The sequence below is a fragment of the Xenopus laevis genome, chromosome 3S, assembly GCF_017654675.1.
Source record: "Xenopus laevis strain J_2021 chromosome 3S, Xenopus_laevis_v10.1, whole genome shotgun sequence".
Taxonomy (NCBI): domain Eukaryota; kingdom Metazoa; phylum Chordata; class Amphibia; order Anura; family Pipidae; genus Xenopus; species Xenopus laevis.
In genome coordinates this window covers 4,975,262-4,982,123 of record NC_054376.1, presented here as the reverse complement: position 1 = coordinate 4,982,123, position 6,862 = coordinate 4,975,262, and the positions used below count along the sequence as shown (strand labels likewise).

Below are 6,862 nucleotides of genomic sequence, written 5' to 3'. Positions count from 1 at the left end.
CCCTCAGGGTACCAGCTTTTCTTTTTCAAAGAAGTTGTCAGGAGAAAGAAAGAGGCTGCTCTGATGTTCTTCTGCTTAGGAAAGATGTGAGAAAGGTTTCTAATTGTTTTCCTAAGCAGAAGAACATCAGCCTCTTTCTTTCTCCTGACAACTTCCTTGACTACTTGGTGGTCAGACTGGTCAGAAACTGACCAGCAGGTGGCGCTGTTGGAACAAAATTCATTCATATTAACAGCACATGTATCCCTTAATATCTTGGAATTAAAAGAAAATAGATGATGAATGCAAATGACAAAAGTGCTTAGAATAGCACTCTCGTCCATTTTACATTCACTTATTTTAAAGATTTACTTATCCTTTAAAATCTGTTTCATATGCCCCAAGGCCCCTTTAAGTCTAACAGCAAAGCTTGTGTATTTCAGTTACTACGAGAATACAACAGACTTTATGCAAATTATATCTCGCCCACTTGCACAAGGGTCACTTTGGAACGGACTCCTCATGGACACAAAGGTGCCTATGTGTTAGCCTTGTCAAAAATAATCTATGTAACTATGCTAACAATGCAGGCAAGTGTCTTGGGTACTGCTGCCCCCTGCTGGTCATACTCTAGATTTCACCTGTAAAGAAAGATTTCCGAAAACTCTAACCCAAGGCTCCACCCAAGTAGAACTAACTGATTCTGCTGTTTGGGACCTACAGCATGAGTAAAGCTGTTTATAAATTTGAGGAATTTCATTAAAGGATAAGTAAAAATTTAAGTGAATGTAAAATTGATGCGAGTACTATAAGCGCTTTTGTCATTTTCATAAATGTTTTATTTTTATTCCAAGATATAAAGGGATACATGTGCTGTTAATATGAATCAATATTGTTCCAACAGCGCCACCTGCTGGTCAGTTTCTGACCACTAAGTAGTCAAGAAAGATGTCAGGAGAGAACAAAAGGCTGCTCTGATTTTCTTCTGCTTAGGAAATTTGAGAAAGGTTTCTAATTGTTTTCCTAAGCAGAAGAACATCAGAGCAGCCTCTTTCTTTCTCCTGACAACTTCCTTGACTACTTGCTGGTCAGACTGGTTAGAAACTGACCAGCAGGTGGCGCTGTTGGAACAAAATTCATTCATATTAACAGCACATGTATCCCTTAATATCTTGGAATAAAAAGAAAATAAATAATGAATGTAAATGACAAAAGGGCTTAGACTAACACTCTCATCAATTTTACATTGACTTATTTTAAAGGTTTACTTAACCTATAAATAGAAGAATATCTTTTGATGTAGCTTTAGGCCTCACACTGACCTTTTAAAAGTGGTTGAAACGTTGGTATCTCTTGTAACTTGATGACTTCGGGGTCCTTCCTAATGTTATGGAGGGACTGGGTTCCAGGGGCTACAACCACAATGTCATCCATCTTTGCTTTCTGTTTGGCAGGAGATGGAGAAGCTACAGGGGGAAAAAAGAGAGAGAATTTTGTCTAAAATGATGAACCCCTCAGTGACTTCTAATATCCTTATCACTTACAGTCAGGTCCAGACTGAGAATTAATTATAGGCCCTGGCATTTCAGGTACACAGAGGCTCAATCAGCCCAGACAGAGGACCAAACAGCAGCCACCAGCCCACTAAATACTGACTTTCTATGGCACCTTATAGCAGCCCCTCTAGCATTTGCCAGAACCCACAGATTGCCAGTCCAGGCCTTTTTACAGTAGGGGGTACATTATCCCTTATAATACATGGGTGATACTCAGAGTTCCCTGTATAACTCAGCCTGCAGCCTTGTGCCTTTATATGGTCACAGAACAACCCCTCAGTGACTTCTAATATCCTTATCATTTACAGTAGGGGGTACATTATCCTTTATACTACATGAGTGATACTCAGAGTTCCCTGTATAACTCAGCCTGCAGCCTTGTGCCTTTATATGGTCACAGAACAACCCCTCAGTGACTTCTAATATCCTTATCATTTACAGTAGGGGGTACATTATCCCTTATAATACATGAGTGATACTCAGAGTTCCCTGTATAACTCAGCCTGCAGCCTTGTGCCTTTATATGGTCACAAAACAACCCCTCAGTGACTTATAATATCCTTATCATTTACAGTAGGGGGTACATTATCCCTTATAATACATGAGTGATACTCAGAGTTCCCTGTATAACTTAGCCTGCAGCCTTGTGTCTTTATATGGTCACAGAACAACCCCTCAGTGACTTCTAATATCCTTATCATTTACAGTAGGGGGTACATTATCCCTTATAATACATGAGTGATACTCAGAGTTCCCTGTATAACTCAGCCTGCAGCCTTGTGCCTTTATATGGTCACAGAACAACCCCTCAGTGACTTCTAATATCCTTATCATTTACAGTAGGGGGTACATTATCCCTTATAATACATGGGTGATACTCAGAGTTCCCTGTATAACTCAGCCTGCAGCCTTGTGCCTTTATATGGTCACAGAACAACCCCTCAGTGACTTCTAATATCCTTATCATTTACAGTAGGGGGTACATTATCCTTTATACTACATGAGTGATACTCAGAGTTCCCTGTATAACTCAGCCTGCAGCCTTGTGCCTTTATATGGTCACAGAACAACCCCTCAGTGACTTCTAATATCCTTATCATTTACAGTAGGGGGTACATTATCCCTTATAATACATGAGTGATACTCAGAGTTCCCTGTATAACTCAGCCTGCAGCCTTGTGCCTTTATATGGTCACAAAACAACCCCTCAGTGACTTATAATATCCTTATCATTTACAGTAGGGGGTACATTATCCCTTATAATACATGAGTGATACTCAGAGTTCCCTGTATAACTTAGCCTGCAGCCTTGTGTCTTTATATGGTCACAGAACAACCCCTCAGTGACTTCTAATATCCTTATCATTTACAGTAGGGGGTACATTATCCCTTATAATACATGAGTGATACTCAGAGTTCCCTGTATAACTCAGCCTGCAGCCTTGTGCCTTTATATGGTCACAGAACAACCCCTCAGTGACTTCTAATATCCTTATCATTTACAGTAGGGGGTACATTATCCCTTATAACACATGAGTGATACTCAGAGTTCCCTGTATAACTCAGCCTGCAGCCTTGTGCCTTTATATGGTCACAGAACAACCCCTCAGTGACTTCTAATATCCTTATCATTTACAGTAGGGGGTACATTATCCCTTATAATACATGAGTGATACTCAGAGTTCCCTGTATAACTCAGCCTGCAGCCTTGTGCCTTTATATGGTCACAAAACAACCCCTCAGTGACTTATAATATCCTTATCATTTACAGTAGGGGGTACATTATCCCTTATAATACATGAGTGATACTCAGAGTTCCCTGTATAACTTAGCCTGCAGCCTTGTGTCTTTATATGGTCACAGAACAACCCCTCAGTGACTTCTAATATCCTTATAATTTACAGTAGGGGGTACATTATCCTTTATACTACATGAGTGATACTCAGAGTTCCCTGTATAACTCAGCCTGCAGCCTTGTGCCTTTATATGGTCACAGAACAACCCCTCAGTGACTTCTAATATCCTTATCATTTACAGTAGGGGGTACATTATCCCTTATAATACATGAGTGATACTCAGAGTTCCCTGTATAACTCAGCCTGCAGCCTTGTGCCTTTATATGGTCACAAAACAACCCCTCAGTGACTTATAATATCCTTATCATTTACAGTAGGGGGTACATTATCCCTTATAATACATGAGTGATACTCAGAGTTCCCTGTATAACTTAGCCTGCAGCCTTGTGTCTTTATATGGTCACAGAACAACCCCTCAGTGACTTCTAATATCCTTATCATTTACAGTAGGGGGTACATTATCCCTTATAATACATGAGTGATACTCAGAGTTCCCTGTATAACTCAGCCTGCAGCCTTGTGCCTTTATATGGTCACAGAACAACCCCTCAGTGACTTCTAATATCCTTATCATTTACAGTAGGGGGTACATTATCCCTTATAATACATGGGTGATACTCAGAGTTCCCTGTATAGCTCAGCCTGCAGCCTTGTGCCTTTATATGGTCACAGAACAACCCCTCAGTGACTTCTAATATCCTTATCATTTACAGTAGGGGGTACATTATCCCTTTTAATACATGAGTGATACTCAGAGTTCCCTGTATAACTCAGCCTGCAGCCTTGTGCCTTTATATGGTCACAGAACAACCCCTCAGTGACTTCTAATATCCTTATCATTTACAGTAGGGGTACATTATCCTTTATACTACATGAGTGATACTCAGAGTTCCCTGTATAACTCAGCCTGCAGCCTTGTGCCTTTATATGGTCACAGAACAACCCCTCAGTGACTTCTAATATCCTTATCATTTACAGTAGGGGGTACATTATCCCTTATAATACATGAGTGATACTCAGAGTTCCCTGTATAACTCAGCCTGCAGCCTTGTGCCTTTATATGGTCACAGAACAACCCCTCAGTGACTTCTAATATCCTTATCATTTACAGTAGGGGGTACATTATCCCTTATAATACATGAGTGATACTCAGAGTTCCCTGTATAACTCAGCCTGCAGTCTTGTGCCTTTATATGGTCACAGAACAACCCCTCAGTGACGTCTAATATCCTTATCATTTACAGTAGGGGGTACATTATCCCTTATAATACATGAGTGATACTCAAAGCTATAACTCAGTTTTCATAGGGGACACAATAAGATATACCCTCATACTGTCTAAGGGAATCAATCCCATATGTATAAATACAATTTCACTGTACAGGCCACACAATAAGTTACATGTGCAATAAAATGAAGCTGTGAGTAGAAGTCAGGGCATTTGCCTCATATAAATCAGGACTACAATACAGAGAGAGAAGAGGCAGCTTCCAACCCCTCCAGTACAATTATGTTGCGCCAGCCACTGCCTCGGTGTCATTACGTCATTCTGTGAGGCCAGACACCTTCTAGTTTCACCGCTAAGAAATTCTCAGTTCTAAATCCTAGTTGCCCTGGATACCTCAGAGCGCTTCCGGGTTTCAGCTGTCAGCGGCATTTTCTTCCGGGTAATGACGCTCTGCTCCTGACGTCCTACGCACGGGCGCGTCTTTGCGGCGTCACCAAGATGGCGGCGCTGTGGGAGAAGATAATAGGGACAAGGAAAGGATTTGCAATTGCTCATATAATGCTGTCACGTTTTAAATAAAAAATCTGCCTAGGGTTTTATTTGGTTGGTGGCTGTGTGAGGTCTGTTGTAAAGAGGGTTCTAATGGCACACAGCTTCTTGTTATTAAAGTCTGGGCTGGCCCCATTGCCCCCTCTTAAAATGCACTGCCCTAGGTGTAAGCCTTTGTGGTTTCCCGCTAAGCCAGCCCTGTGAACAAACACCTTTATTGATAATGGTTATAAAGGGCAGTTGCATTTTAAAAACCTCCAATCAATCACAACTCGGGCTGCCACCTTTTCTGGAAATATAATACTGACCTTCCTATATATTTATATTTTTTCATTAATAACATTGGGATCAACCATAATTTTTACCAGCCAGGCCTGTAAAATACCTGCCAGGTGGCAACCCTACTCACAACAGAAGCAGAAGATGAGAATTAATTCAGGCCTGTGGTCGCACTCACACCCACCATCTTCCTTACCTAAAGACCAGGCCACAGTATCCCAGGTACACAATACACCTAGTGATCTCCCCAGGCCTTTTTGCCAGGCATATTACCCAGCATCTTTTGCTGCCATGTTATATGTTGCTTTATCTGCAGACACACAGCCCCATCGGCTTCCCCAGAAACTGCTCTAACAAGGCAGGAAAATCGAGAGAGGCCAGGCCCGAATATGTGGAGAGGCCACCAAGGCCCGGGCCTAGGGAGGCAGGATTTTAGGGGCGGCATGCTGCCTGACCAACCCACAAACTGGGGATGCGCAGGAGATACTAAAGTTTTTTAAATTTCCCGTGCACCAATCCCCATTGCTCCGGTCCCGGTGATGAAAATTTAAACGAATAAAAGGGAGGTGACTGGGTCAACGAATGACAGTTGGCCTAGGGTTGCCATCTGGCCGGTATTTTACAGCCGGTAAAAATGACGGTTGATCCCAATGTTATTAATAGGGAATAAAGATAAATATATAGGAAGGTCAGTGATCCCAATGTTATTAATAGGGAATAAAGATAAATATATAGGAAGGTCAGTGATCCCAATGTTATTAATAGGGAAAAAAGATAAATATATAGGAAGGTCAGTGATCCCAATGTTAGTAATAGGGAATAAAGATAAATATATAGGAAGGTCAGTGATCCCAATGTTATTAATAGGGAATAAAGATAAATATATAGGAAGGTCAGTGATATGATCCCAATGTTATTAATAGTGAATAAAGATAAATATATAGGAAGGTCAGTGATCCCAATGTTATTAATAGGGAATAAAGATAAATATATAGGAAGGTCAGTGATCCCAATGTTATTAATAGGGAATAAAGATAAATATATAGGAAGGTCAGTGATCCCAATGTTATTAATAGGGAATAAAGATAAATATATAGGAAGGTCAGTGATCCCAATGTTATTAATAGGGAATAAAGATAAATATATAGGAAGGTCAGTGATCCCAATGTTATTAATAGTGAATAAAGATAAATATATAGGAAGGTCAGTGATCCCAATGTTATTAATAGGGAATAAAGATAAATATATAGGAAGGTCAGTGATCCCAATGTTATTAATAGGGAATAAAGATAAATATATAGGAAGGTCAGTGATATGATCCCAATGTTATTAATAGGGAATAAAGATAAATATATAGGAAGGTCAGTGATCCCAATGTTATTAATAGAGAAAAAAGATAAATATATAGGAAGGTC

At 40.3% G+C, this 6,862-nt stretch overlaps 1 long non-coding RNA gene across 1 annotated transcript in view; it reads right to left on the bottom strand.

Moving 5' to 3' along the window:
* Positions 1 to 1,333: 1,333 nt before the first annotated feature.
* The window catches only part of LOC121402089, a 35,825-nt gene continuing 30,296 nt past the window's right edge, over positions 1,334 to 6,862 (bottom strand). The window contains exons 3-4 of the long non-coding RNA XR_005966534.1: positions 5,013 to 5,126; positions 1,334 to 1,445 (exon numbers count right to left, since the gene is read on the bottom strand). This is a non-coding gene — a long non-coding RNA (uncharacterized LOC121402089). The remainder of the gene's footprint in view (positions 1,446 to 5,012; positions 5,127 to 6,862) is intronic.